This window comes from Sciurus carolinensis, chromosome 12 (genome assembly GCF_902686445.1).
Source record: "Sciurus carolinensis chromosome 12, mSciCar1.2, whole genome shotgun sequence".
NCBI classification, from domain to species: Eukaryota; Metazoa; Chordata; class Mammalia; order Rodentia; family Sciuridae; genus Sciurus; species Sciurus carolinensis.
The window spans coordinates 114,384,839-114,395,448 of record NC_062224.1 but is presented as its reverse complement, the minus strand read 5'-3'; positions in this window follow the sequence as shown (position 1 = coordinate 114,395,448).

Sequence of the window (10,610 nt, the reverse complement as noted above, 5' to 3'; positions counted from 1 at the left end):
AATCATAATCAGTTTAGCTGGAAACCAAACATTTGTAAATGCAAAAGTAGAATCTCCCAGGAGGTAAGGGTGAGTTTCCCAAAGGCACCAACCCAGCTATTAAAGCAAGGTTATTATTGAGCTCAGGTGTCCAACATCCACACCTTGACCAGGGCCCCTGCAGGTGTGTGTGGCTGGCTGCTCTTCCACTGTCCCTGAGGCTGGAGGCCTGAGGACCGTGTGGCTCAAAATTCTGGCCAGCGAGGGTCTAGGTTCATCACAGCAGTGAACAAGCACTGGATCCAGGAAGCTGAGGGGACACGAGAGCCCTGCAGCTGCAATGGGCAGTACCAGGACTCTGTGGGCATCAGCAGGTGGGCACCTGCTGATCACATTCTAGTATTCTTCCAATGCCAGCAGGGTGCAGATCACGGCACCTGCTGTGGCAGCAGCTAAGGTCAGGACGTTCCTGCAGGTCCTAAGCGTTCCTGGCCTCTCCCTCAGCCCAGGCTCTTTTCCGTCTGGTCTCCTCCAGCTTGAACACCACAATGACCTCTGAGCCTCGCTCTCCCGGTGCTGCCACCTCCTTCTTAGGACTGTCTCTGAATGACCAGTTACGCAGGTGGCTTTCGAAGGCCGCAAGCAGAGTTCAGAATGTGCCCTGGATGACAGTGAAGAGCACCAACCGCTCCTTCCAAAGACTTCTGCTCCCCGAAAGAGCCAGGGTTGCCTGGACAGGGCCCAAATCCCACTACTGAGGAACATGACGCGATGTCCCAAGGACACAGCTGGCCATGGTGCAGAGATGGCAATGCCAGAGCGCAGACGCGTGGACAGGGAGCCTGAGATGCTGTGTCCCAGGGATCCCGCTGACAGTCTGGAACACCTGCAGACCCTCTTCCAGAATATTGTTTTTAAATGCACAGAATACAATATGGTTTGTTTCAAAGGAAAGCTGTTATATTTCAATATATTCCTCAAAACACTAAAAATCAGTTTTTCCCATACGTATACATGTGTGTGTATAAATACATATATTCTTATCATCTCAAGAGGCACCAACCTTGGACTGGACGGCACTCTAACTACTGTGATTTTGAAGTAGTGATGAGCAAGCACAAAATTTGGGTGCAGGAGGATGCACAGTGACGAGGTCTCCATTGGACTTTTTATTTTCTCCCTGTGCTGGTGAGGAAAGGGATGCTAAACCTCAATTACAAGTTAGCAGAGACAATGGGGTTATTTTTTCTATCCACGTTCCTGGGCCAAACTCAAGAATTGCTTACCTAGATGGGTGGGAGAGCCTTCTTTACCCTCCAATGTACTTGAAAAAAAAAAATCTGGAGGCTGAAATAAGATCTAGAACCTCAGGCACCAAAACAGGGACATGTTGCCTTCCACAACCTCCAGTGCGTATGCAGCACCCTCAGGAAAAAGAAGGCTCACGGTAACTGCAACGCCTCCAATTTCTTTAAAGTAGGGAAAGGTCCAAACATGGAATGAAAAGCCATTCTTCCAATGCCAGCATCGGCTAGGTGACGGACATGAGTGGGATGCACCTGTTTATTAAAAGGTAGGACAAGAGACCTTTCTGTGTATTGTCCCTTCTCAGGGGGAAGAAAAGCAGAAACCGGCTCCCTCCTCAACGACCGCAGTCCTTGCCGTTGACATCCTCCAAAGAAAGTTGGGGTGGGACGGCATCAAACCTCATTCTCCTTTTGAGAGGGATTTCCACCTTTGATGTAAACGTTAATCCAAACCCCTTCCCAACCCTGGAAAAGTGTGAGAGCACCATGGAAACCCTTAAGAGTAAAGGAGAGAAAATCCAATTTCACTCAGATGGTCTGAATAATACACCAGAAATCTCAGCCCCTTTGAACAACAGAAAATTGCTTGAATATTTAAGCAAGCATTTGTTCTTGGGAAACAAAATGTTCCGCTCTAGTGGTTGCCACAGCAACTGCCTGGGCTAAAAATACAGAATCCACCATAAGAAGAAAAAGTATGCACCAAGCAGGAAAGGGAAGAGAAAATGGGAAATCGCTCAGAGGAGGATCGCGGGCAGAAATCAGCCTGCACAGACCGGCAGGGACCGTATGGGTGGAGAGCCACTCCCCACGGGCACTGTGCTCAGGTAGAAGCCTCGTCTCCTCCGCCCCGTGCCTCCATTCTCTCCCCCACCTCCCCACAACGTTCCCTCCCCCAGGTCACATTCGGCCTGTGCAGACAGCCCACCCTCTGGGGCCACCCGGGGCCACAGCACAGACGCAGCTCGGCCACACCGAGGCTAAGCCTCTGTTGTTGCTCTGCCTCTCCTGGGGCCTGGTCTCCCAAGGTTGTCCTCTGAAGAGACTGAGAGAGTCACCCCCCTCCTGCCCAGGATCCTGCCGCAGTCCTCGCGGTCTCACGGGTACCCCGCCGTCCCCAAGCTTTGGACGTGGACACCTTCCGTCTCCTTAGCTCCTCATCCACGCCTGGCTGGCTTTAAGAACAGCTTCCTCCTGGAGCACATGTGGCTGCTCTCGCTCTCACTTTCAAAAGCAGCTGGGACGTCAGTTTTGTGTGTTTCCATTTCTTTAGTCTAGAATCTGGGCTCCTAGAAACAAGGATCCTGCCATAAGCTTTCACTTTATCCCCCCCACCCCCCACCCGCGTGGTGCTCAGCATGGTGTCCCCGACCTCCAATGCCCCAGATCTCCACCACTGTGAAGGCTGGATGGGGGGCGGCCTCTGCCCGGGTGGGGGTCTACGGGGCCGGGCCCTGGGGTGCGCCTGTAACAGCAGTTCTTCATTCAGCACAGTCCTGGCAATAATGCAGCCTGGCTTCCTCGAAGACTCCGAGCCAGCTGCAGAGACCCCTCCAACCTGCACGGCCTTCTTGTCCCACCCCTGCTCAGGTCTGGCTTAGTAGAAGGACAGCTGATTTAACAGAACTATCAGCTTCCAAGTACGCCAGGGGTGTAGGTCAGGGTGCTTCGCTGCACCGGGGAGACCAAGGGTCTGGAGCCAGGAGAGCAAGTCTCGGTCTCCAGCCCTACTCTGTCCTCCCCCGACCTCAGCTAAGAGCCTGGATCTCTGCTTCTTCATCTGGACAAAAGGGGTCTTCATAGGCTGCCGAGGATCAGATCGGACAAGGGTGTTGATGTGCTTTGAAAAATGCAGCCTGGGGGCAAATTGTCGGCCTGGCCTGGAGCTCACAACACCCCCCGGCAAAGGAAAGCCCCAAGGCACCCCGCAGCTCCTGGCCCGGCTTCCCTCCTGCTTCTTTTCGGTTCCGCCTTAATGTCTACATTCCCTTAACTCCCCTTAAATTAGCAGGGCTACTTTGCACGAGGGACCTCAGAGGCTTCGCCCGGTGGGCAGAGCGATTTCTCCGCCACTCCCCGTCCAGCTGCCGTGGGAGCCCAGCGCTTGCTGCAGCCACGCTTCCTCTCTGCATGGCCTGGCCCCACGTCTAAAGCACCCTCCGGTCTCCCCGTGAGGTGCTGCTCCCGCCGGACCTCCCAGCCCTGCCTTTTGGGCTGAGGAAAGTCATGCTCCAGGGACGCTGTTGCTGGGGCTGAGAGGAGCGGACCTGGCCAGAGCCCCCAAAGGCAGACTGTCGCCTGGGCCACCCCCACCTTGCTGCTGAAGCCCAGCAGTGGTTTCCCAGGCTGCAGGATGAAGCTGCCTCCAAGAGGCTGCCCGGGACCAGCGCCAGCTGTGGCTGCAGCACGCCATGCCCTGGCGCCCTGGCCCGCTCAGCTGAGGAGGCGCTGGGAGATGGTCCCCAGGCAGCCGCCACGCTGGCCGGAGGAAGCCTCCCTGGGCGCTGGGCATTCTCTTTGCACAGCAGGCTCCTCTGGAAGATTCTTTCACTCCTTCAGGCCTCTGGGGACGTGTGCATCAAGTTTTTGTCCCTATTCTCCTTTCAGAAGCGGGAGACCACCAGGCCTAGCAGGTTTGGCACTTTCTCATGCCTGTAGCAAGTGCAGGATTATGTTCAGTCAGCAGGCTGAAAAAATCCACTTAAGACGCCCACGCAGATGGCCTAAAATAGCCCGGTTTCTGTCTCCAAGAGTCTAATTCACACCTAGATCTTGAGGAGAATTTGAATTACATTTCCTTATTTTAAGTTATCTAACCCATTCCAATCTCATAATGCCTCAGGAATACTGGTTGAGCCAGAAATAAGCAGGCTAAATCCAGGCATGGTAAAAACGGTATTTTCTCATTTATTCTTTTAACCCTTTGATAAGCATTTACAGAGGACCACCGTGTTCCAGAAAAGTCTTCTGCTGGTGATGACAGTCATCGGTGCTCAAATCTGGGGATGGTCGGGGGGCGGTGAGAGCTGGAAAGGGTGGCATAAGACGTCACTCGGTCTGTACATTGTGGGCAGGTCTTTGTACTCTGCACACGCACAGGCTTGGGTATGAAACTCAGCTTTGCCACTTCCTAGCTTTGTAGCTTCGGGCAAATTGTGTAACTTCTCTGAGCCCCAATTCCTTCATCTGCAGAATGGGGTGGTTACAGTACCTACTTCACTGGGTCATTGCCAAAGGTAAAAGGACCTATCAATTCTCGAGTACTTGGCTTAGTGCCTTGGGCACAAGAAGGACTCAGCAAATATTGAGAAACCAATATTCAGTGGGGCCTATTTATTTGATGTTATCTAACATATTCACCAATATTGCTTGCAATGTGACAGGCAGTGGATCAAGCACCAGACACCGAAATATGAGTGATCTCCAGTTGTAGCTCCTGAGTAGCCCAGCATTTAGAGTCATCAGGGAGGGGGCTATTTCCTGAAAAAGGAACCAGAACATAGAGTAGAGGGGACGACAGGGAGGTCTGTGCGGGTTTTCTGTGCTGGGGCCACAGAGGTGGTTCCTGGAAGAGTCGATGTCGGGATGGGAGTTGAAGGCAAGGTGCTTTCCGGACGCAGACATGTACGCGCGTGTAGAGATGAGAATACTCCAGACAGAGGGGTAGCGGAAGCCACAGCAGCAAGAAGGAAGGGGGTGGGATCAGCACGTGCACCTCGCAGCTGGTCACGGGGAGGCCAGATCTGGATGGGACAGGCAATGAGGATGAAAAGAGGACTCGGTCAGGTCAGGAGGCCTGAGCCCGGGGTGAGGAGCCGGGCTTCATCTTTCGCACATTTGAAGGATCTGAAAGGTAATAATGTGGGAAGTTTCCCTGTGTACAGACCGGAGAGTCCACTCAAAGGAACAAGGTGACAGGGTTGAAAACACGCTTCCAAGACTGCTCCAGAACCCAGTCAGGATGCACACGTGTGCACACACACAGGTATAGCACACCCAAACAGCTGAGAACCAGAGGCTAAGAGAGAATCTTAAAAGCAGTCGGAAAACAAAGTCTTCAGACTTTTACAAAAGCAAAATAAAACTGTCAGCTCTTTTCTCAAATAAAACAAGGGATGTCATACTTAAAATGTGAACGAAAATAACTGCCAATCTAGAATTCTGTGCCCAGTGAACACAGCCCACTATGAAGGCGGAACACAGACATCTGGGTTTGTCCTGGTTATTTACAGCCGGGACGTATGTGAAGAAATATAAAACATGCTCTTCAGGATTAAGAGACACGCTGCAGATAAAGGCATGGAAGTGCAGAAAGGTATGAAGAGGAGCTCAGAAGGAAACGGAGTGAATACTGACTACACCGGAGCAGAAATCCCACGCACGTGGAGTTCAAAGCCATGTACAGCTGCAACCATAACATCAGGGCGTGAGAGGAGGAGGGGTAACGCGAAGACTTCAGGATGAGATAGTGTACAGTCTCTGGATTTTCAGAGGAGTAAAGCCACTGATTTACATTAGTCATGGGCGCCTACTGTAATCTCTGTGAAAGCCACCAATAGAATGTGTGTGTGTGTGTGTGTGTGTGTGTGTGTGTGTGTGTGTGTGGTACTGGGGAGTGAACCTAGACCACGGAGCCACATTCCCAGTTCTTTTCGTTTTTTATTTTGAGACAGGATCTCACTAAGTTGCTGAGGCTGGCCTCAAACTTGTGATGCTCCTGCCTCAGCCTCCCAAGAGGCTGGGATTATAGACAGGCACTACCTCACCCAGCTCGAAAGAATGTTTAAAGATATGTAACAAACAGCATTCAGGAGGGACCGTGAGAAGTTTAAAAAAATGCTTATTTAACAGAAAATAAAGGGAAAAAAGATAATTTAAAAGCATAGCACAAGTAATTAAAATAGAAAATACACACTAAAATGAAAGATTTTACCTCCAAATTATACTAAATGTGTGTTTATTAATACTTTGATTAAAAATCAATATCACATCAGATGAATAAGAGAAACATGACGATATGTTCTTTACAAAGAGTACAACTTAAATTTAAAGATCCAGAAAGGCTAAAAGTGAAAATGTGAAAAGTTCTCTGACTTGTAAACACCACCCAAATGAAAGCACCTGATGGTGTGAACTTGGTCTCAGAGGACACCCGGCATCAGAAAGGGATGTTCCAAAGTGCCAATGGTCGACCACCAAGAAGATATAATAATTCTAAAAGTTTATACACCTCCAGTGTAAGTTTTAAATGTATGAAGCAGAAACAGAAATAAAAGGAGGAACAGATCAAGTTACAATCCTAGAAGACTACTTAATAACATTGTCTCAGAAACTAATGGAAGGAAGTCAACAAAAATTTTGCAAATATGGAAAAGATTTAAACTACATGATAAACAAAATTAGAGATACAGATACAAAACTGTAGCTATATAGAGGCATCTCTCTATATACACAAAAGTATCTGTAGATATGTAGAGGTTAATGAATATAGGTACATCTATATTGATACACTGCACAATAGAAGAATATTTATTCTTTATAAAATAAATAGAACTTTTACCAAAACTGACCATATGTTGATTCCTAAAATATTTCTAAGCAAATGTCAAAGAATTATAATAACTAAAGTCTATTTGTTATATCATAGAAGAATTAAGAAAAAATAGATAATAAAAAATTTCTTAAATATATAGGAATTACTATTCCTCTAAATAACCCCAGCTCAAAAATTAAATCTCAATAAAATTTTTAAAAAATATTTAAAATGGATAATTAAAAATATATGTTAAAATGTGTGAGATACAATTAATGTAATAATTAGTGCTAAATCTGCAGTCCTCAAATCTATATAATGGGAAAAAGGAAAGACTAAAAGCCAGCACAAATAAGTTCTCAAGAAGAGAGCAAAATAAAAAAATAGTCAAGTTAAAAGAAGTAGAAGGAAATTACAAAGATAAAAGTAGAAAAAAGTTACAGGAGCCTCTCATAGACATAACTAACCACAACAGAAAGTTTATTCCTAGAAAAGCTTAATAAGACTGATAAATGCCTAGCAAGACTGATGAAGGAAGAGAGAAAAATAACCAAGATTTTGAAAGGAAAAAAAAAAAGATGTCATGGTCCTGCAGCTACTACACACATGAGAACATTATTATCAATTTGTGACAAACTTGATTTGAAAATTTTGACAAGTTCCTATAAAAACATAAGTTACAAAAACTGACACAAGAATAAAACAGGAAGTAAGAATAATCCTCTATCTATTAGAAAATAAATATGTAATATAAAACCTTTCCCACAAAGATATTTCCAGGCCCATAAGACTCAGTAGGAATTCTTCTTGAGCACTCCTGATTTCTAGTCTGGCATATAAGGAACTTCAATTCCCCATTCCTGTCCTAACAATAGGAAAAACAAACAAACAAAAACCTGAAAAAGTGAGGTAGCCTGGCAATCATGTTCCTCTAATTGGAGAGAAAAATGGATGAATGTGGAGAATCACTACTTATCCGAGCAGACACTCAGGAGCAGAACCTTCCATGGGAACCAGTTCTGGGGCAGGAAAACCTAAATTGTAATGGAGAGATTCCTGGGGGCTCAATGTGGACAGGAGTTAAGCACTGCAGGGAAAACCATCAAGGGCACAGGGTACAGGGTTTTGTGAATTTAACCTTCCATTCTACCAGGTCCTCATGGTAATATTAGAGAAAATCCCCCACTTGTTTCCAGCAGGAAGAAGATAAAAGTGACCATTTTGAAATATGTTACTCTTTCTTACCAAGGCCCACCGTTAGGACAAACTTCAACCAGAGCCTGACCTCTCTCACCATTTCTTTTCAATGTCATACTGCAAGTCTTAGGTAATGCAAGAAGATAGGACGAGACAAGAAAAGAAAAGGCACATAGATTGGGAAGGAAGAAATAAAATGTTGCAGATGACAGGATCATCTACACAGAAAATCCAAAAGAATTAACAACAACAAAAAACCCTCCTGGAAATACTCAGCAATTATAGCAAAGTTACAGGATAGAAGGTTAGTGTACAAACACCACTTACTTTTCTATACACTAATATGGAATAAGTGGAATTTGAAATTAAAAACATTATCATTCACATTAGCACCTAACAATGTAATATTTTAGTAAGAAGTCTAACAATACTTGACAAGATCTCTATGAGAGAACTACAAAACTTTGATGAAAAAAAGAAAGTCTAAATAAATGGAGAAATGTTCCATGTTCATGGATAAGAAGAGTCAATATTTTCCAAATCTTAGTTTCTCCATTTGAGGTACAGATTCAATACAATCCCAATCAAAATCTCAACAAGTTACTTCATGGTTATTGATAAACTAATTCTAGAATTCATATGGTGAAATTAAAAAGCCAAAGGATTCAGTCAATATTGAAGAGAAACAACAAAGTCAGATTGCAGATACACTACTCTACTTCAAGACCTGCTGTGTAGCTACAGTAATTAAAATAGTGTGGTATTCATAAAAGAATCAAAAGATCAGTGGGATAAAAGTGAGATCACAGAAATACAGTGCCACACAAGTATAGCCAACTGATCTTTGGTAAAGGAGCAAAGGTAATACAAAGGGTCAGAGAGTGTTCTTCAACAAATGATGCTACATAAACTTAACATTCACAGCAAAAAAAATCAGTCTAGACTGTTGGGAGAAATCCTAGTTCTTGGCTGGCAACAGTGAATGTCTCAAGTGTGTAAGGAAAACTTCAGGGAGGAGCATTCTGCTTCGGCTACCTAGGAAAGTAAACGACTGCCCCAAGTTGACTCAGTGTTACCAAGGGAATCGGTATAGGAGCCTGGTGGTCTGATCCCCTGTGGTGCATTGTGATTGGGCAAGAAACCTATAAAATGTATAGCTTTTCCCACAATAAACCAGTTTACAGGCTGCTCACCACAAGCCTGCTTCCACCCAACTCCCAGAGTCTGTGTCTTGACTCTGCACCCTTACCCGGCATATGAGCTAGCCTGGCACAAGAGAAACTACACTAGACATAGACTTTACACTCTTCAAAATGAAGTACAGACCCAGAACTATACAACTTCTAGAAGATAACCTAGGAGAAGATCCAGATTGCCCTGGACATGAAGTTTTAGATGCAATTTCAAAGGTGTGGTCCAGGAGAGGAAGAACATGCTGAGAATAATGCATGCAATGTTTCAAGTGACCTACTAAAAACCTCCTACATGTGATCTTGCAAAAACAGAAGGGAGATCAGTTGAGTAGAAGAAGGGATCCAAGGGAGAGAGAGGAGAGGAGGAAAGGTAAGAACTGGGGAATGATGTTGGCCAGGCTATGCTATGCACATGTCTGAATCTATCACAAATCATTCTGATTTATACATTACCATGATGCACCAATTAAAACTAAATAAATAAACAGAATGAAGACTAATAGAGTGGAGGAAGGGTTCGGGGAGAGGGAGGAGGGGAGGGAAGAGGAAGCACTTGGGATTGAAATGGAGCAAACCTGTTAAATGCATGTATGACTTCGTCAACATGACCCCACTATTATGGGTAATTATAATGCACTAATAAACATCAAAAATATCTCACACAGTCTTCCCTTTCTCCCTTTGTCCAATTTGATGTCTCCAACAAAGGACCCAGCAGAGGATTCTGCTCCATGATCCTAGGAGGAAGTCGACAAACTTTTAAAGGGCAATATAGTATTTATATTAGGTTTTGTGGGACAAGAAGCAAAACCAAGGAGATTATACATGTGCTTTCATAAACTTTTAAAACACAACCATTACTACAGGTAAAAAATATTGTCAGCTTATGGGCCACACATCAGTTGCTGCTCTGGCCCAAGGTGATCATGAAAGGGTCAAGGTGGGAGGAACCTGGGTTTCCAAATGACTTTGTGGAGTGGAGATTCTCCCTTAACCACTCTTGACTGGACTGTGAGTAGTTCAGAAGTAAACTTCTATTATGTTAGTCCTCTGAAATTCAGTTATAGCTCATTACAGCAGTTAGACAACCCTGACTAACAGAGACAAAAGGAAGTTAGAAGGTGCACTTTAAAAGGAGGTTTCATATTTCGTTGGCCATTGGCCAAATGCCAGGCTCTGGCCTGAGAGCGGTGCATGCATCGTCGCATCTAATTTCCAGTTCATAAGCAGTAGGCATCATCGCACATGCATTTTGCACGTGAAGAAAATAGGAGACGAGTGAATTGCTCAACTCAGAGCTAAGAAGAGGAGAACCTGGGCTGGAACCCTAGTTGCTATGGGTCTAAAGCTGGTTCTTTGACCAGGAGACCATGTTGCCTTCCAGAAATGGATGAATTGTGG